Here is a 22,102-nt window from a genome sequence, read left to right as displayed (position 1 = left end):
AAGACTATAGTGAACCTCGCAGTAGCTCATGCCTGTAATCCCAGGGCTTTGGGAGGCCCAGGCAGGTGGATCACGAGGTCAGGAGTTCGAGACCAGCCTGACCAACATGGTGAAACCCTGTCTCTACTAAAAATGGAAAAATTTGCCGGGCATGGTGGCGCACACCTGTATTCCCTGCTACTCAGGAGGCCAAGACAGGAGAATTGCTTGAACTCAGGAGGCAAAGAATGCAGTAAGCAGAGACCGCACCACTGCACTCCAGCTGGGCAACAGAGCAAGACTTTGTCTTTAAAAAAAAAAAAAAAAGAAGTAGTGGCTTGATGCAACAATAAATCCAGACTTAAGGGCAGGAGCACATGAAAGAGTAAGATTGAAGGAATGAGGTGGTTGAACAAATGGGAGTAGGAATGAAGTGAGAAAGTCTTTGTATCATACACTGATGCCCACCAAAGAGCATTAACATGGAGATGGATCTAAACAGCCAAGTAGACAGCATTATTCCACCAGTCTCTACCATCAGCTACTCCAGTGTTGGCACAATAGGTAGATGAATGAAATGGGCATGGTAGGAGAGACAGATGTGCATGGGCATGGGTTTCCACTTACCAAGGTGAATTTAGCTGTTGCTGCCCTCAGATGTCCAACTTGCCAGAAGCAGACACTGATGCTGAGCACCTGATATATAGTTTGTCAAGGAGACAATTTAGTGACAAATTAACTATAAGCCCATTCGAACTTGGAAAGGCCAGAGGCTTGTTCTAATAAGAATAAACACACGTTTTGGGAGTGGGTTTACTTTTCCTGGATCCTAGAATGTTTTCTCCTTAGGAAAGGATCCTTTACTGACACTGTCAGAGCAGGGAGTTCACTTCACTGCAAAGAACATATAGGAATGAGCCTATGACAATTGGATCCACTGGTCATATCACATCCCACACCACTCAGAGGCTGGCCACCTGGGAGAGCATTGAAATGTCATGCCGAAGACACAGGTGAAATGCTAGCTTAGAGACAATACTTTACAAGAAAAGGGTTTTATTCTCCAGAAATAGCTCCAGCTACTGGGCATCAATAGAGATTGGCTTCCATCTCCCAGAAGACTGAATCAAAACATTTTTACATGATACTGTATCTCCAGTAAAAAAAATCAGGGGTCCAAGAACTAAGAGATGGAAGCAGGAGTGACCCCACTTGCCATCTCTCCAAAGACTCAGTGGAGCCTGAACTTTGTCTCCCCACAGCTCTAGGCTCTGAAGGATTAGTGGTCCTCGTTACCGAAGGAGGCACAGTTTCGCTAGCGGATCCAGCAAATGTAGATGACACCTCTCACCATGCTCCTTGTGCCCAGGGACTGGCAGACAAGAAGAGAAGTTATCATCCCGGCAGGGATCATGGACCTTGTTCTTTAGGAGGCAGTAGGGCTGCTTTTACACAGTGGGTGTGGGGATAAATATGTTTGCATCCAGCTAATACACTTGAGTGGTTTGTTGTATTCCTTTGTCAGCTGTGATTTTAATTGTACATTCAAACATTTTTTATTTTTAAAAATATGTATTTTTCAATTTAATAGAGATGGAGTCTTACCATGTTGCCGAACTGGTCTCAAATTCCTGGCCTCAAGCAATCCTCCTGCCTCAGCCTTCCAGTGTTGGGATTATAGATGTCAGCCACCACACCCAGCCCTAACTAGGAAATCTTGTCCAGAGCGTTCTTTGTTGAACAGAAAGCCTTGATTTAGATGTAATCAATTTACTTTTTTTCCTTTGGTTATAGCTTGTGCTTCTGAAGTTTTGTATGTAACCCTTCCCTACTCCCAAGTCACAAAAATGTTCTATATTTTATTAATTTATAACATTCATTTTTGTTCTTAAATCTATCTGGATTCCATTTTTTATTGTGTTATATAAAGATCCAGTCTTGTGTGCGTATAACTAGTTTTCTTTTAGTGTCTATTAAGTTCCTGTATAAACGTGTCCCTGGCACTCACTTCTGTTCTTTTTTGTCTCTGTTTGTTCTTGAACCAAACCAACAATATAATATTGTGGTAGCTTTGAACTGTGTCAGATTAGTTTTACTGGAATTACATTTCCTATAATTATTTTTTCTGTATATTTCTGTATTTTTTGTGTTGGCCACAGGAGGCATTTTGTGTGACACTTGAGAAGTGGTAAGTGCTGGGCGCGGTGGCTCATGCCTGTAATACCAGCACTTTGGGAAGCCAAGGCTGGTGGATCATAAGGTCAGGAGTTCAAGACCAGCTTGACCAACATAGTGAAACCCCATGTCTACTAAAAAAATACAAAAATTAGCCGGCTGTGGGCATGCCTGTAATCCCAGCTACTCAGGAGGCTGAGGCAGGAGAATTGCTTGAACCTGGGAGGTGGAGGTTGCAGTGAGCCAAGATTGTGCCACTGCCCTCCAGCCTGTGCAACAGAGCGAGACTCCATGAAAGAAAGAAAGAAAGAAAGGAAAGGAAAGGAAAGGAAAGGAAAGGAAAGGAAAGGAAAGGAAAGGAAAGGAAGAAAGAAAGGGAAGGAAGGAAGGAAGGAAGGAAGGAAGGAAGAAAGAAAGAAAGAAAGAAAGAAAGAGACAGACAGAGAGAGGGAGGGAGGGAGGGAGGGAGGGAGGGAAAAAGAAAGAAAGAAGGAAAGAAAGAAAAGAAAGGAAGAAAGAAAGAAAGAAAGGAAAGTGGTAAGTGAAGGGGCAGCTGTCTGTCTATCTACCAATCATCTACGTGCTCTGAAGGTCAGTGGAAAGTGTCAGGTTTAGCAACATCTTGCATGCATTGTTACTGATCTGCTGGTTTATCTTGTTGAATCAACTGACTCATCCAGCTCCTCCAGCTCCTGTCAAATCTCCACCAGATTCTCCAAGTTCTGCCCCAAGTGTGTGGACAGTTCCATGGTGAAAGGTCCCACGTTCTCCTACTGATCACTCATAGCATTAATGTTGGAAATGGCAAGAGACACATGCTGGTTCCTCTTTGTCTTGTGGGTTCCAGTTCCAGTTCCAGTTCGTTTGTCTTCACTGATTCCAGTTTGCACATCCTCTCAGCCACAACTAGCTTTCCTTTCCATCTGCTAGTCTGTCTGACCTATGAGGTCAACACTAGATGCAGATGCAAAAGCTTATATAGACTCTTCTTCCAGCTCCCATAATTGCCTAAGGTCTAACACTATGGTAAATCCATTATTCTACGAATAGAAGTTCTGCCTCTCTTTTCAATTTCTTATCATATAAACACCATCCTGCTCCTTATTCCTACTGTTTATGTTTTAATATTACAAAGTAGTAGTCTACATTTAAAATGGCAACTTAGTTATTCCAGGAAATTAGTTGCCATGTAAATTCTAGAGTGTAAATTTCCTCACAAAATCTAACTGGAATTTTAATCAATTGCTTTAAATATATAAATTAATAGATTTTTACATTAGCATAACTAGATATTTAAAATATTATATTTGACAGCATAAAGTCTTTTCATGTACTAAAATAATATCTCTACCCTTTATGAACATCTTAAAATTTCCTGCATAGATATCTTGTGTATTCTTGGTCAATAACTAGTTTTCTTTTAATGAAATATTCTTAGTTGGTTATTGAGGCTAAAGGCAACCAGTTTTTATTTTTTTTAATTTATTTATTTTACTTTAAGTTCTGGGGTACATGTGCAGATCATGTAGGATTGTTACATAGGTATACACATGCCATAGTGGTTTGCTGCATCCATCCCCCTGTCACCTACATTAGGTATTTCTCATAATGTTATTTCCTCCCCTAGCCCCCCACCCCAACAGACCCCAGTGTGTGTTCCCCTCCCTGTGTCCATGTGTTCTCATTGTTCAACACCCACTTATGAGTGAGAACAAAGGGCAACCAGTTTTTTAACTGATTAAGATACTTTATTTTTGTTGCAAAATGAATGGAGTTATTTAAAAAATACTCTTATTTGGTTATTGAGGCTAAAAGCAATCAGTATTTTAGTATAGTCTTGTGTCTGTCAACCTTGCCCAAATCCCTTATGAATTCTGATAGTTGATTGATTCTGTGTTTGTGTGTTTGTGTGTGTGTGTGTGTGTGTTTGTGTGGCTCATTCTGATGCTTGTCTACCCATTGGCCAGTCTACCTTCTCTCTTATAGTAATATATCTAATAAGACATGAATTAGGATTGGTTTAAAACATTACAATTCCATTTATCTTTTTAATTGGTCTAGGGGCATGCAACCAAGTTCTGTTCTGTGGAGTAGTTTAGAAAAAGGCTGTCCTCTCAGTTAAGAGAAAGGCATGGAAAAAGAAAAGTCTCTCTTTACCCATATCCACTTCCTTCCTGCTTAGGAATTGATAGGAGCTGATGTGTGAGAATTTCATGCTGGGAGCGCCAGCAGCCACCTTATGATCAAAATGGAAAACTTGGTCAAAATGCAGAGGATGGTCTACCAGACAGGTGGGAAAAGTGTGGGCCCTTGCTGTGTCATGAGCTCCCCAACCAACTGGGGATCACCTACCTCCAGATTGCTTTACGTTGAGGAAGAACTTTCCTAATAGTTAAGTCACCATTTGTTAAGGTCTCTGTCAATCACAGCTAAAATTACTCTGTTGGATAGAGCGGCAGTGTAGTTCATAGCAGTACCCCCAAGGCATTCCCCTTCACATTCTTTCCCCTTCACATTCTTTCTTTTTCTTTTATGTAAAGATGGTGTCTCACTGTGTTGGCCAGGCTGATCTCAAACTGCTGGTCTCAGGCAATCCTCCTGCCTCAGCCTCCCAAATAGCTGAGATTACAGATGCGTGTTGCTGTGGCTGGCTCCCCTTTACCTTCTTTAATTTAATTTAGAGACAGGGTCCTACCTGTTGCCCAGGCTAAAGTGCAATGGCATAATCACAGCTCACTACAGTCTCCATCTCCTGGGTTCAAAAATTATTCTCCCACATCAGCCTGCCGAGTAGCTGAGGCTACAGGCCCATACCACCACATCCAGCTAATCCTTTATATTCTTAATTACAAAATGTGTAATACATATATTATTTTCCTTTTGTCCATTTTCTACCTTTTTGTCTTGTATTTTATCTCCATATTCTCCCATGTTTACTTACTTTAGCTCTGGACAATCTTCATAGGCAAAACAGGAAACAGTCCACATCATCAAAGCTCTGCTGGATCCCCAGTAGAATCAGTTCTGTCTCTTTCCCTTTATCCTCTACCTAAAATCACAGGCAGTTTTACAGGCTCAGTTAATATCGGGGATATGATAACCCTGTTGTGAGTATTTATAAAGAGCAAACAATCACAGATATGAAGCTAAAGTGAACTGGGGTATAGAGAGTTTCAGGCATTTGTCCAAGTCTTAGGCAAAAAGTGTCACATTGTCTTTAAAATTTCTCATCTGATTCTAATAATTTGCTTAAATGACTTTTGTCTGGTAGAGCCAAATGGAAAGATCCCAGAATAAGAGGGAGGAAACCATCAGCCCAGTAAGAGAGCATGACAATGCATGAGTGGGGAGTGGTAATCAAATTATAAGAGACCAAGTATAATTAGATAATGAAAACATTTTAAACCCATAATATTAATAAGAGGTGAACATTGACTCCTTTATCAATTCTTTACTATATCAAAGAAGCTTGGCTAGAACTTCAGGAAGCTGAGCCTCCTACCTTGTCAATGAATAATTCTGTGACCTTTGAAATTTTCTTTCCTTCACTCTCCTCACTTATAAATGAAATAATGGGATTGTTGTGAAGCTGGAAGGAACTTATACAAGTGAAATTATAGTTGGTCCTTTGTTGTATCTGTGGTTCCCCATCCATAGATTTAACCAGTCTTAGTTAAAAATATTTGGAAAAAAACAATTAAAAATAACAAGACAATAATAAAAAAAGAATACCAATTTAAAAGAATGCAATATAACAACGCTTTACATAGCATTCACATTGTGTTGGTATTATAAGTAATGTAGAGATGATTTAAAGTGTACAGGAGGATGTGCTCAGCCAATAAGCAAATACTATACCACTTTATATCAGGGATTTGAGCATCTGTGGATTTTGGTATCCTTAGGGGTCCTGGAACAAATCCCCTGAGGATACCAAGGGCTGATGGTACTTAGAAAAAAAGAAGATTCAATGGGAGAAAGTGAGCCACCTTTTCTTTTAATTGACTAAAAATTGCATATATATATGGTGTAGAACATGATGTTTTGATATATGCATACATCATGAAATGGCTAAATCAAGCTAATTAGCATATGCATTACTTCACTTTTTTTTTTGCACTGAGAACACTTAAAATCGACTGTCTTAGTAATTTTCAAGTATTCAATGTTATTAATAGTCACCGTGACATACAATAGATCTCTTGAATGTATTTCTGATGTTTAACTCAAAATTTGTATCTCTTGACTAGCATCTATATCTTCAATCCCCCTGTCTTATGTCATGAGTTTCCCGACCAACGGGGAACCATGAGCCCCTGATAACCTCCATTCTACTCTCTGCTTCTATGAGTTTGACTTTTTCAGATTGGCTTTCTGTGCCTGACATATTTCACTTGACATAATGTCCTCCACGTTTATCCATGTTGTCACATGACAAGATTTCCTTCTTTTTAAAAGGCTGAATAGCTTTCCATTGTGTACATACCGCATTTTCTTTGTCCATCCATTGATGGACACTGAGGTTGATTCTGTATCTTGGTTATTGTAACATTGCAATACACATGGACATGAAGATATCTTTTTGACATACTAATTTCATATCCTTTGGATATATACCCAGAAGTGGGATTGCTGGATCATATGGTAGTTCTATTTTTAATTTTTTTCAGGAACCTCCATACTCTTTTCCATAATGGCTGCGCTAATTTACATTTCCACCAACAGTGTACAAGTGTTCTCTTTCCTCCACATCCTCACCAACACTTGTGTTTTCTGTAATAACCACTCTGACAGGCATGAGGTGATATATCATTGTGATTTTAATTTGCATTTTCCTAATGGTAAGTGATATTAAGCATCATTTCATATATCTGTTGGCCATTCGTATGTCTTTTTTGGAAAAATGTTTATTCAGGTTTTTTGTCCATTTTAAAATTGGGGCTGACTCTGGGCCCACTGCCTAAGAATTAGCCATGCTCTGCAAGGAACAGCAAAAAATAAAATAAAATCGGGTTGTTTTCTTAAAACTGAGTTGTGCAAGTTCCTTATATATTTTACATATTAACCTGTTCGACCTCTTTGTATGATTTTACAAATATTTTCTCCCATTCTGTAGGTTGTTTCTTCACCCTTTTGATTGTTTCTTTTGTTGTGCAGAAACTTTTTAGTTTGATGTAATCCCATTTATCCATTTATCTATTTTTCCTTTTGTTGCCTGTGGTAAGCCATTTTTTTTTTTTTTTTGAGTCAGAGTTTTCATCTTGTTGCCCAGGCTGGATTGCCATAGTGTGATATCAGTTCACTGCAACCTCTGCTTCCCAGGTTCAAACGATTGTCTTGTCTCAAACTCCCGAGTAGCTGGGATTACAGGCACCTGCCACTACCCCCAGCTAATTTTGTATTTTTCGTAGAGATGGAGTTTCCCCATGTTGGTCAGTCTGGTTTCTAACTCCCGACCTCAGGTGATCCACCCACCTTGGCCTCCCAAAATGCTGGGATTACGGGAGTGAGTCACTGCGCCTGGCAGTAAGCTACCTTTTTTAAGTTATTAAACTTCAAGAGGAGAGAAGTCTTTCTGACCATACACAGATATTCTCATGTCCTTTTTTTCCCCCAAAATATAAAACAGGCCAGGCATAGTGGTTCACATCTATAATCTCAGCACTTTGGGAGGCCAAGGCGGGTGGATCACCTGAGGTCAGGAGTTCCAACCAGCCTGGCCAACATGGTGAAACCCTGTCTACTAAAAATACAAAATACAAAAAGGCTGAAGCAGGAGAATGGCTTGAATCTAGGAGGCAGAGGTTGCAGTGAGCCGAGATTGCACCACTGTACTCCAGTCTGGGTGATAGAGTGAGACTCTGTCTTGAAAAAAAAAAAAAATGAAAGAAAGAAAAGAAAACATGCACTAATGGGCTAAGCCTAATTTAGCTTCAGGAATCAGAAAATTAGATTTGGGTCCTACCTGTGAACACTCGCTGCCTTTCGCATAGACAAGTTGCATTTCTTCTTTCATTCACTCTCCATCTGTAAGTCAGCAAGTCCTCCTTAAATGTGTTCTCCCTTTCAGAGGAATAGTATCAAACTTCAAGAGAAACACATCCAAGTTCTTAGGTTTTTAGCGTGGTAGTCAGACAGACACAACACAAGCACGGCAGGAGAGGGCCCCCATCAGGAATGTCAGGTGACCATCAGGTGATGATCAGGTGATTGTTAAACGGGCTCTCCAAAATAATTGGTCAAAGCTGGCACCAGGAAAAAGCCTCCCAATAGACAGAAAACACCTGAAGCTGGTCATCAGTACTTTTCTGATAAATTCTCAGGAGTTGGGCGAATGGGCTCAAACATGCACACTAAGAGGCAAAATGGCAGTTTTAACTGGCATATGATCTTCCTCCAGTAACACGCAACTGGAAAGGAAAAAATGCCTCAGGTGAGCATGCATACAACTTCAGTAAACACACTGCACCTGCGGCCCCTCCCAAGGGCTGGCAGGCCATCGCGCATATGGACAGCCCACTCCAAGAGCAAAATCAAGGGAGAAGAAATGCCAACCCAAGAACCATGCCAACATAGAAAACCCCAAGTCAAGGGTCAGATGGGGCACTTGGATCTCTCCGGTCGTCTGCTTGGTCCTTTTCCAAGTGCACTTTGCTTCCTTTCATTCCTGTGCTAAAACTTTAAATAAACTTTCACTCTTGCTCTAAAACTTGCCTTGGTCTCTCACCCTGCCTTGTGCCCCATGGCTGAATTTTTTCCTCTGAGGAGGCAAGAATCAAGTTGCTGCAGACCCATATGGATTCACTGCTGGTAATGATCGCACCACTGCACTCCAGCCTCACCAGTAGTCACTAGGAGCTGGGAGAGTGGCAGGAATTTCCGCGACCCGCAGGAGTGAAATGCAATCTGAGTCAAAGAGCCATGAAGTATAAACTCAGATATTAAAAATCTGTAGGCTGGCTGGGCGCGGTGGTTCACACCTGTTATCCCAGCACTTTAGGAGTCTGAGGCGGGTGGATCACAGTTCAGGATTTCTAGACCAGCCAGGCCAACAGAGTGAAACCCCATCTCCACTAAAAATACAAAAAAAAATTAGCCAGATGTGGTGGTGGGCACTTGTAATCCCAGCTATTCGGGAGGCTGAGGCAGGAGAATCACTTGAACCTGGGAGGTGGAGGTTGCAGTGAGCCGAGATCATGCCATTGTACTCCAGCCCAAACGACAGTGCAAGACTCCATGTCAAAAATAAATAAACAAATAAAATAAAAATAAAAATCTGTAGGCAGGGAATTTTAGCTGGGGATCAGGTTTTCCAAGCAACCAGGGATTTTCTTTGCTTTTGCATTTTCTTGTCATCTTGAATGAAAAATACTAAATACCATGTAACAATTTCTTTTTTCTTTGAGACAAGGTCTCTGTCACCCAGACTTGAGTGCAGTGGCATGATCACAGATCACTGTGGCCTTAACCTCCCAGGCTCAGGTGATCCTCTCACCTCATCCTCCCAGGTAGCTGGGACTACAGGCATGCACCACCATGCCTGGCTAATTTTTTGTATCTTTAGTAGAGATGGAGTTTTGCCATGTTGTCCAGGCTGATCTTGAACTTGGGCTCAAGTGATCTGCCCATCTTGGCCTCCCAAAGTGCTGGGATTACAGGCATGAGCTACTGTGCCTGGCCAACAATTTCTTAAAGATAAGGAATTACCATTAAAACCAATGATTCTGAACTCCATTCAAGTGCAACTACCTTCTTACAATAGATATCTTATAAGACCTGCTTACAATTTTGTCATTAACTTAATAGACAACATAACTTACAAGTGAACATAATTTTAAAAAAGCAACATAATGCCTAATTATATAAAGGAGCAATAAAAGCAAAGTTGTTTATAATAAAGTAGTATGTATTTCAATAGTGAAATATCTAAGTATGACTTCTAGACATAATAACATAGTCAGATGCTTATACCAATATGTAGAATCAGTGTAAATGAGGCAGCTATAAATGTAGTCTGATATAGGTGTGTTTATTGGAAACTTTAAAACCATATGCAGCATTATTCGTGATGATGTGATTTTCCTAAATGCTGAATACCTTGTGGTATATTTCTAACAAAATATTCATGGAGGCTGGGCATGGTGGCTCATATCTGTAATCCAAGCATTTTAGAAGGCCAAGAAGGGACGATTGCTTAAAGCCAAAGTATAAGACCAGCCTGGGCAACATAGGGAGATCCCCATCTCTAAAAAATAATAATAATTAAAAAAATAATAATAATAATAATAATTTTAAAAAAAAAAAGCTGGGCATGGTAGCACACGCCTATAGTCCTAGCTACTCAGGAGGCTGAGGTTGGGGGATCGCTTGAATCTAGGAGTTTGAGGATGCAGTGAGCTATGATCATGCCATAGCCCTCCAGCCTCAGCAATAGAGCAAGACTCTATATTTTAAAAAAATTCCTGGAAAATTTAAATCTATTAAACATGTGCAGAAACTACTTGGTATTTATTTGCAAAATGAGTTAAGTTCTAAGTTCAGATCATTAAAAACACCTTTTTCAGTCAGACATATGTCTTTGGTGGACACCAAAAAGTATGCAAGACGTAGGGCAATTCTTACTGCATGGGACAGTCTTATGCATTTTAAGAAATATTGTATTCCCAGTACCAACCCACTAGATGTTAGTCGCCTCCAGTCATAATACTATAAAAACTTTCTCACAAATGTTTAAAATGGTAACCAATAGTAATACCATCCCTATTGAGAAACTCTACTATAAACAATGCCTGGCACTTGGTATGTATTTAATACATGCTTATTGATTAGAAGAATGAATGATTATATAAATATTAAATCTCCAAAAATAACTTTAACTTCTGACCTTAAGTATTAGAATACCCAACCAACAGTAGTTTAGACAAATTAGGATATATAACTTTTCACTAAGAAGATTGGAGTTAGGCAACCCAGGATTGGTCTGACAGCTCATGATGTCATCATTGTTATGGTTTCTGTTTTATTTCTATTTTGCCATTCTTAGCAAATGCGTTATTTCCTAATGAATTAAAGATGGGTGCTTCATCTCTGGGTCTCACATCTATATTCAAAGCACAAAAGTGGAAGGAAGATGAAAGGATTCTTGCTAGCAGACTTCCTCTTCTCTTATTGGCCAGAACTATGTCACATGATCAGTGCTAGCTGCAAGGGAAGCTATCAACTTCTCCCTCAAAGTAATACTGCTGCCATATAAAATACAAACAAAAAAAACTTTCAAATACATTACTAAGCTGCCAAAAAAGTAAAGGTTCCCAGAAGCTAAAAATAAAGTGAACATGGAACCTCCTAAGAGGTGAGGAAAGTGCTAACACTTTTGCCTTAAGGACGTATGCTAAACTCTGGTGATCTTAACATTGCATTTATAATGGTTTCACAGGAAGTGAGGGGGAGAACAGAAGACAAAGCTTGCAGCCTGCCCAGTGTTTGGAGTCTAACGGTAGGCCTTGACTTAAAGTTGGAAAATGAAATGGCAAGCCACAGACTATAGAAAATATTCATGAAGTCGTGTGTTCAGAATATATAAAAGCTTCTACAAATAGGTATCAAAAATAAAAACAACCCAATTTTAAACAGGAACAAGCCAAATATTGGAGAGGAGATAGAGCAAGTAGGACTTTCATACATTGCTGATGGAAATATAAAATATGCAATCATTTTAGAAACTGGCAATTTCTTAATATGTTAATCATATACCTACTATATATCCCAGATAAATGAAAATATATGTCTACACAAAAGCTTGTACATGAATGTTCATAGCACCATTAATAATAATAGTCAAGAAATAGAAACAACCCAAATGTCCATCAACTGATAAAAGCATACGCAAAATGTAGCATATCCATACAATGGAATATTGTTTAGGTATAAAATGGTACCGATACATGCTACAATATATATAGACCTTGAAAACATTATGATACATGAAAGGAGCCAGACACACACACACAAAACACATTATATGATACCATTTATATAGCATATATCAAGAATGGGTAAACTCATACAAAGAGAAAGATAGTTAGTCACTCCCCACTTATTTCTCTTCCAGCCCCTGACAACCATTAACCATCTTTCTCTTTGTATGAGTTTACCCATTCTTGATACACAGAGTAACAAAAATATTCTGGAATTAGATAGTGGTCATGCTTGCATAACTGTACTAAAAACCATGGAATTGTACACTTTAAATGGGTGGATTGTATGGCATCTGAGTTACATCTCAATAAAGTTGTTGTTAAAAAAAACAAATATAAACTATATACATCATCAGCACTGCCACTATCCCAATTACCACTGCCAACATCTTGGTATACAGCCTTCTAAACTCATTTCTGTGCATCATATATAGTTGCTAAAGAATGAAAATTGGGGCCGGGCGCGGTGGCTCACGCCTATAATCCCAGCACTTTGGGAGGCCAAGGCAGGTGGATCACGAGGTCAAGAGATCGAGACCATCCCGGTCAACATGATGAAACCCCGTCTCTACTAAAAATACAAAAAAAATTAGCTGGGCACGGTGGCGCGTGCCTGTAATCCCAGCTACTCAGGAGGCTGAGGCAGGAGAATTGCCTGAACCCAGGAGGCGGAGGTTGCGGTGAGCCGAGATCGCGCCATTGCACTCCAGTCTGGGTAACAAGAGCAAAACTCCGTCTCAAAAAAAAAAAAAAAAAAAAGAATGAAGATTGGATTATACCATACATATCCTTTAAGAAGTGGTGGTGGTGGTGGTGTTTACATACAAAATTTCACTCTATTACCCAGGCTGGATGCAGTGGTGCAATCATAGCTCACTGAAGCCTCAAATGCCTGAGCTCAATTGATCCTCTCAATTCTCCTGCCTCAGCTTCTTAAGTAGGTAGGATTACAGGTACATCCCACCACGCCCAGCTAATATTTCAACTTTTTGTAGACACACAGTCTCACTATGTTGCTCAGGCTGGTCTCAAACTCTTGGCCTCAAGCAATCCTCCCCCTCAGTCTCCCAAAGTGCTGGGATTACAGGCATGTGCCACCACATCCAGACTTTATGAAAAGAATTTTAAATTACAACACACATGACTTTATAATGATAAAGTAGCATCAGACTAGAAGACCATGTTCTTTGTTCTGATTTTAGGAGTGAAATTGCCAGTCTTTCATCAATAAATATGATATTAGTTCTGGGGTTTTCATAGATTCTCTTTGTCAGGTTAAGTTTCCTCTTACTCATTTGCCAAGTGTTTTTTTTTTTTAATCATGACATGGTGTTGCATTTTTGTCAAATGCATTTTTTGCATTAATTGAGATGATCATGTGGGTTTTTCTCTTTACTAATGTCATATCCTATTGAATGATTTCCTTATGTTGAGCCAATCTTGCATTCCTGTGATAAATCTCATTTGGTTATGGATTGAAATCCTTTTTTTGTGTGTGTGTAAATTAGCGAATTTTATTTATTTATTTATTTATTACAGGGTCTCTCTCTGTTGCCCAGGCTGGAGTACAATGGTGCAATCTCGGCTAACTACAACCTCCACCTCCTGGGCTCAAGCAATTCTCATGTCTCAGCCTCCCAAGTAGCTTAGACTGTGGGCACGTGCCACCGCACCTGGATAATTTGTATTTTTTTGGTAGAGCTGGGGTTTCACTGTGTTAGCCAGGCTGGGCAAATTTTATTTAAACCTACTGAATCTAGGCCGGTCGTGGAGTGGCTTACGCCTGTAATCCTAGCACTTTGGGAGGCCGAGGTGGGTGGATCACCTGAGGTTAGGAGTTCAAGACCAGCCTGGCCATCATGGTGAAACCCCATCTTTAAAAAAAAATTAAAAAAAGAAAAAAAGAAAAAAAGAAAAAAATAAAATAAACCTACTGAATCTATATATGAATGCACCTCACTGTCTCAATTATGGAGTTTCATTACAACACCATTGTATTAGCTCATTCTCACACTGTTAATAAAGACATATTCAAGGTTGGGTGCAGTGGCTCATGCTTGTAATCCCAGCACTTTGGGAAGCCAAGGTGGGTGGATCACCTGAGGTGAGGAGTTCAAGACCAGTCTAGACAACATGGTGAAACCCCATCTCTACTAAAAATACAAAAATTAGCTGGGTGTGGTGGCACACACCTGTAATTCTGCTACTTGGGAGGCTGAGGCAGAAGAATTGCTTGAACCAGGGAGGTGGAGGTTGCGTGAGCTGAGAATGGTAATTTCTAAAGGAAAGAGGTTTAATTGACTCACAGTTCTGCAGGTTTGGGGAGGCCTAAGGAAACTTACAATCATGATGGAAAGGGAAACAAACATATCCTTCTTCACATGGCAGCAGCAAGGAGAAGTGCAGAGTGAAGGGGGGAAAAGCCCCATATAAAACCATCAGATCTCATGAGAACTCACTATCATGAGAACAGCATGGAGGCAAGCACCCCATGATTCAATTACCTCCAACTGGGTCCCTCCCATGACACATGGGGATTATGGTAACTGCAATTCAAAATGAGATTTGTGTGGGAACACAGCCAAACCATAGCATTCTGTCCTGGCACTTTCCATATCCTATGTTCTCACAGTTCAAAACACAACTGTGCCTTCTTAACAGTACCCCAAAGTCTTAACTCGTTCCAGGATTAACTCAAAAGTCCAAGTTCAAAGTAATATCTGAGACAAGGCAAGTCCCTTCTGCCTATGAGCCTGTAAAATCAAAAGCAAGTTAGTTACTTTCTAGATACAATGAGGGTACAGGCATTGGGCAAATACACTCATTCCAAAGGGGAAAAATTGGCCAAAACACAGGGGTTACAAGCCCCACCCAAGTCTGAAATCTATCCAATAGGGCTATCATTAAACCTTAAAGTTACAAAATGATCTCTTTTGACTTCATGTCTCACATCCAGGGCATGCTGATACAATAGATGGGCTCCTATGGCCTTAAGCAGCTTCACCTTTGTGGCTTTGCAGGGTGCAGCCCCCCTCCCAGCTGCTTTCATGGGCTGGCATTGAGTATCTGTGGCTTTTCCAGTTACACAGGGTAGCTGTTGGTGGATCTACCATTCTGGGGTCTGGAGGACGGTGGACCTCTTCTCACAGCTCTACTAGGCAGTGCCCTAGTGGGGGCTCTGTGTGGGGGCTCTGACCCCACATTTCCCTTCCACACTGCCCTAGCAGAGGTTCTCCATGAGGGTTCTGCCCCTGCAGCAAACTTCTTCCTGGACATCTAGGAGTTTCCATACATCCTCTGAAATCTAGGTGAAGGTTCCCAATTTTCAGTTCTTGACTTCTGTGCACCCATAGGCCCAACACCATGTGGGAGCCACCAATGGCTTGCACCTTCTGAAGCAACGACCTGAGCTGTACATTGGCCCATTTTAGCCATGGTTGGAGCTGAAGCATCTGGGATGCCAGGCATCATGTCCAGAGGCTGCATAGAGTGGAGGGGGAGGGGAAGGGGATGGGGGGAGGGGGAGGGGATGGGGGGGAAGGGATGGGGGGATGGGCCCAGCCCATGAAACCATTTTTCACAATATTGATTCTACCTATCCATGAGCATGAGATGTGTTTCCATTTGTTTGTATCATCTATGATATCTTTCAGCAGTGTTTTGTAGTTTTCCCTGTAGAAGTCTTTCTGCTCCTTGATTAGGTATATTTCCAAGCATTTTTTTTCCAGCTATTGTAAAAGGGGTTACATTCTTGATTTGATTCTCAGCTTGGTTGCTCTTGGTGTGTAGAAGAGCTGTTGATTTGCATACATTGATTTTGTATTCAGAAACTTTGATAAATTCTTTTATCAGTTCTAGGAGCTTTCTTGAGGAGTCTTTACAGTTTTCTAGGTAAATGATCATATCATCAGCAAACAGTGACAGTTTGACTTTCTCATTACCAATTTGGATGCCCTTTACTTCTTTCTCTTGTCTGATTGCTCTGGCTAGGATGTCCAGTACTATGTTGAAGATGAGTGGTGAGAGTGGCCATCCTTGTCGTGTTCCAGTTCTCAAAGGGAATGCTTTCCACTTTTATCCATTCAGTATTATGTTGGCTGTGGGTTTGTCATAGATAGCTTTTATTACATTGAGGTATGTCCGTTTTATGCTGATTTTGCTGAGAGTTTTACTCATAAAGGGATGCCAGATTTTGTTGAATGCTTTTTCTACATCTATTGAGGTGATCATGTGGTTCTTTTTTTGATTCTGTTTAAGTGATGTATCACATTTAATGACTTGCATATGTTAAACCATCCTTGCATCCCTGGTATGAAACCCACTTGATCATGGTGGATTATCCTTTTGATAGACTGTTTGATTTGGTTAGCTAGTATTCTGTTAAGGATTTTGACAACTATGTTCACCAGGGCTATTGGTCGGTAGTTTTCTTTTTGTTGTTGTTGTTATGTCCTTTCCTGGTTTTTGTATTAGGGTGATACTGGCTTCATAGAATAATTTACAGAGGGTTCCCTCTTTCTCTATCTTGTGGAATAGCATCAATAGGATTGGTACCAATTCTTCTTTGAATGTCTGGTAGAACTCTGCTGTGAATTTGTCTGGTCCTGGACTTTTGTTTTTGGTCATTGTTTTTATTAGCATTTCAATCTCTTTGCTTGTTATTGGTCCGTTCAGAGTGTCTGATTCTTCCTGATTAAAGCTAGGAAGGTTGTATCATTTCAGGACTTTTTCCATCTCCTCTAGATTTTCTAGTTTATTTATATAAAGGTGTTTATAGTAGCCTTGATGATCTTTTGTATTTCTGTGGTATCACTTGTAATATCTCCCATTTCGATTCTAATTGAGCTTATCTGGATTTTTTCTCTTCTTTTCTTGGTTAATCTTTCTATTGGTCTATCAAGTTTATTTATCTTTTCAAAGAACCAGCTTTATGTTTCATTTATGTTTTGTTTGTTTGTTTCAGTTTTATTTAGTTCTGCTCTGATCTTGGTGATTTCCTTTCTTCTGCTAGGTTTGGATTTAGTTTGTTCTTGCTTCTCTACTTCCTTGAGGTGTGACCTTAGATTGTCTGTGCTCTTCCAGCCTTTTTGATGTAGGCTTTTAGGGCTATTAACTCTCTTCTTAGCACTGCCTTTGCTGTATCCCAGAGGTTTTGGTAGGTTGTGTCACTATTGTCATTCAGTTAGAAGAATTCTTAAATTTTCATCTTGATTTCGTTTTTGACCCAATGATCATTCAGAAGCAGGTTATTAAATTTTTATGTATTTTCATGGTTTTGAAGGTTCCTTTTGGAGTTGATTTCCAGTTGTATTCTACTGTAGTCTGAGAGAGTACTTGATATAATTTCAATTTTCTTACATTTACTGAGGCTCATTTTGTGGCCTATCATATGGTCCTCCTGGAGAAAGTTCCATGCACTATTGAATAGAATGTATATTCTGTGGTTTTTACACAGAATGTTCTGTATATATCTGTTAAGTCCATTTGTTCCAGGGTATTGTCTAAATCCATTGTTTTTGTTGTTGTTGTTGACTTTCTGTCTTAATGACCTGTCTAATGCCATGATCTCATCTCTCCCTCTTTTTCAAAGTCCACTAATCCCATCATGAGGGCCCAACCTCATGACCTAACCTAACTGTAAGGTCTTTAGGCTAACTGACAGTGCCATGGATGCCATAGTTACCTCTGTGACCTTCACAGACACTCCAGATGAGTTCCTGGAAAGTCTGAAGTAACTGGAAAACCACAAAAGGAGAAGGAATGACCACCCCCTGTGGCATGTAATTAACTTTGAGACATTCTTCTATTGTTCCTTATTCCTGTCTTAATTGATAAGGCAACTGGACTTTGTAATTGACCTTGGTCAACCTTGTGACCCAAGACCCTATGACCCGCTCCCAGCTTGAACTTCTTTAACTTTCCACTGCCTACCCCAAACCTATAAAACCAATTCCTGTCCCTCTGCCCTCTGCTGACTCTCTTTTAGACATAGCCTGCCCACACTTGGGTGAATAAACAGCCATGTTGCTCACACAAAGCCTGTTTGGGGGTCTCTTCATTCAGAGTGTGTGTTTTAACACTAACCCTATGAAACTTACCCTAACCCCATCTTTAAATACTATCACATTGAGAGTTGGGGTTTCATCAAGTGGATTTAAAGAAAATGAGGGGGAACATTCAGTAAAAAACACCTTATAATCTTTTTTGTTTTGTAAAGTTGTTAATAATATCCCATTTTTCATTGCTGATTTTAGCAATTTTAGTCTTTCCTCTTTTCTTTCTTTTTTTCTTTTTTTGGAGACAGAGTCTTGCTCTGTCACCCAGGCTGGAGTGCAGTGGCTCAATCTTGGCTCACTGCAACCTCTGACTCCTAGTTTCAAGCAATTCTCCTGCCTCAGCCTCCCTAATAGCTGGGATTACAGGCACGTGCCACCACACCAGGCTAATTTTTGTGTTTTTAGTAGAGACAAGGTTTCACCATGTTGACCAGGTTGGTCTTGAACTCCTGACCTCAGGTAATCCACTTGCTTCAACCTTCCAAAATGTTGGGATTACAGACATAAGACACCACACCTAGCCAAGTCTTTTTTTCCTCTTTGCCTGGTAAGATTAGCTAAAGTTTTGTCAATTTTGTTGGTCTTTTCATAGAACCAACTTTTGGTTTTACAGAGATTTTCTCTATGGTTTTCCTATTTTTGATCTCCTTTATTTTCTCTGTAATGTTTATTATTTCTTCTGTTTGCTTTGGATTTGCTTTACTTTTTTTTTTTTTTTTTTTTGGCTCTTTAAGATAAAGTTTCAGTTATTGATTTTAGATTTTTTTTTTTAAACGGCATTACACATTTCCCTCTAGGTGCTATTTTTACCGCATCTCATAAGATCTGATATACTGTGTGTTTATCTTCATTCATCTCAAAGTATTTTCTGATTTCTTTTGTGATTTCCTTTTAGACCTTTAATTATTTATAACTGTGTTCAATTTTCATATACTTGTGACATTTCCAAATTTTCATGTTATTAATTTCTAATTTCATTCCACTGTGGTCACATAATATTATTTGCATCATAGCAGTCTTTTACACTTTATTAAGACTTGTTTTATGATCTAACATATATTTTATCCTAGCAAATGTTACTCATGTGCTTGAGAAGAATGTTATTGTTCTGTTATTAATGAATATAGGTTCTTTAAATCTCTGGTAACTGGATTATACCTAGTTCAAGTTTTCCTTTTTTTTTGAAGACATCTGTCTAGCTATTCTATCCACTGTTGAAATTGGGATAATTAATCTCCAACTATTGTTGAATTGACTATTTCCCCTTCAGTTCTGTTAGTTTTGCTTGTGAATTTGGGGTTGTTTGGTGCATATGTTTATAATTCTTATATCTTTTTGATAAGTTAACTGTTTTTTTTTTTTTTTTTTTTGAGACAGAGTCTCACTCTATTGCTCAGGCTGTAGTACAGTGGTGTGATCTCAGCTCACTACAACCTCCACCTCCTGGGTCCAAGTGATTCTCTTGTTTCAGCCTCCAGAGTAGCTGGGATTGCAGGTGCATGCCACCACACCTGGCTAATTTTTGTATTTTTAGTAGAGAGAAGGTTAGTCCATACTGGCCAAGCTGGTCTCAAACTCCTGACCCCAAGTGATCCACCTGCCTTGGCTCCCCAAAGTGCTGGGATTACAGGCATGAGACATTGCGCCTGGCCAATTAACTCTTTTATCATTATAATAAGTCCTTCTTAGTCTCTAGTAACAACTTTTTGTCTTAATATCTACTTTAATAATATAGTAATTCTAAATCTCTTTTGGTTACAGTTTGACTGGTACATCTTTTTTCATGCTTTTATTTTCAACCTCTTTTTGTCTTTAAAGTCTCTCATAGACAGCATATAGTTGGATCTTGTTTTTAAATCAGCCAATTTTTTTTTTTTTTTGAGACATAGTTTTGTTCTTGTCACCCAGTCTGGAGTGCAATGGCATGATCTTGGCTCACCGCAACCTCTGCCTCCTGTGTTCAAGTGATTCTTCTGCCTCAGCCTCCCAAGTAGCTGGGATTATAGGTACCTGCCACCACACTTGGCTAATTTTTTTCTTTTTTTTTTGTATTTTTAATAGAGAGGCGGTTTCATCATGTTGGCCAGGCTGGTCTTGAACTTCTGATTTCAGGTGATCCTCCCATCTCAGCCTCCCAAAGTGTGCTGAGATTACAGGTGTGAGCCATTGTGCCCAGCTAAATCTCTTATTTTTAATTTGAGGGTTCAACCAGTTTACATTTAATACAATTACTAATAATCACATTGCCATTTGTCTACTTGTTTTTTTTTTTTTTTTAAAGTTGTATATTCAGTAGTACAGACTTGCATTTGAAGACTTATTCTTGATCTTCTATAGCTTTGACCACAAGGACATAACTACAATGGGTACAGAAATAACACATTCTGATCCTTGCTGAGATCCTTGTACAGGCCTCTCTTTTTTTTTTTTTCTTTTTGAGATGGAGTTTTGCTCTTGTTACCCAGGCTGGAGTGCAATGGCGCGATCTCGGCTCACCGCAACCTCCTCCTCCTGGGTTCAGGCAATTCTCCTGCCTCAGCCTCCTGAGTAGCTGGGATTACAGGCACGTGCCACCATGCCCAGCTAATTTTTTGTATTTTTAGTAGAGACAGGGTTTCACCATGTTGACCAGGATGGTCTTGATCTCTTGACCTCGTGATCCACCCGCCTCGGCCTCCCAAAGTGCTGGGATTACAGGCGTGAGCCACCGTGCCCGGCTGTCTACTTGTTTTTTATATATTTTATGCTTTTTCAATTCTTCCTTTATTAATGTCTACTTTTGTGTTATATATTTTCTAATACACTGTTTTAATCTTTCATTGTTTCTTTTACTGTATTTATTTTTGAATTATTTTCTTTTTTAAAATAATTTTTAATTTTCAATTTTTGTGGGTACACAGCAGCTGTATATATTCATGGGTTACATGAGATGTTTTGATAGAGGCATGTGTTGCAAGACATTTGATAATTTCCTTTGTAATTCTTTCATTCACCCACTAGTCATTCACAAGCATATTGTTCAATTTCCATGTTGATCTTGTTTGGCTGTGTCCCCACCCAAATCTCATCTTCAATTCCCACATGCTGTGGGAGGGACCTGCTGAGAGGTAATTGAATCATGGGAGCAGGTCCTTCCTGTGCTGTTTTCATGATAGTAAAAAAGTCTCATGAGACCTGATGGCTTTATAAGGGGGAATTTCCCTGCACAAGCTTTCTCTCTTTGCCTGCTGCCATCCATGTAAGTCAGGACTTGCTCCTCCTTATCCTCCACTGTGATTGTGAGGCCTCCCCAACCACGTGGAACTGTAAGTCCAATAAACCTCTTTCTTTTGTAAATTGCTCAGTCTCGGGTATGTCTTCATCAGCAGCATCAAAACAAACGAATATAGTAAATTGGTACCAGTAAAGTGAGATGCTGCTGAAATGATACCCGAAAATGTGGAAGCAACTTTGGAGCTAGGCAGAGTTTGGAGTAGTTTGGAGGGCTCCAAAGAAAACAGGAAAATGTGGGAAAGTTTGGAACTCCCTAGAGACTTGTTGAATGGCGTTGTCCAAAATTTGGATAATGATATGAACAATGAAATCCAAGCTGAGGTGGTCTTAGATGGAGCTGAGAAACTTGTTGAGAACTGTAGCAAAGGTGACTTTTGTTATGTTTTAGCAAAGAGACTAGTGACATTTTTCCCCTGCTGTAGAGATATGTGGAACTTTGAACCTGATAGAGATGATTTAGGGTATGAGGTGGAAGAAATTTCTAAGTAGCAAAGCACTCAAGAGGTGACCTGGGTGCTGTCAAAGGCATTCAGTTTTAAAAATAAAACAGCATAAAAGTTCTGAAAATTTGCAGCCTGACAATTCAATAGAAAAGAAAAAACTCATTTTCTAAGGAAAAATTCAAGACGCCTGCAGAAATTT

The 22,102-nt window shown here is 39.7% G+C and overlaps 1 protein-coding gene across 1 annotated transcript in view; it reads right to left on the bottom strand.

The window, feature by feature from the left end:
* Nucleotides 1–5,158: 5,158 nt before the first annotated feature.
* The window catches only part of CCDC148 (coiled-coil domain containing 148), a 459,375-nt gene continuing 442,431 nt past the window's right edge, over nucleotides 5,159–22,102 (bottom strand). The window contains exon 15 of the transcript XR_010344597.1: nucleotides 5,159–5,203. The gene's annotated coding sequence lies outside the window, so the exon portion shown is untranslated. The remainder of the gene's footprint in view (nucleotides 5,204–22,102) is intronic.

This window comes from Aotus nancymaae, unplaced genomic scaffold, assembly GCF_030222135.1.
Source record: "Aotus nancymaae isolate 86718 unplaced genomic scaffold, 86718_ANA_hifiasm-v0.15.2.pri h1tg000029l, whole genome shotgun sequence".
NCBI classification, from domain to species: Eukaryota; Metazoa; Chordata; class Mammalia; order Primates; family Aotidae; genus Aotus; species Aotus nancymaae.
This window is presented reverse-complemented; position numbering and strand designations above follow the sequence as displayed.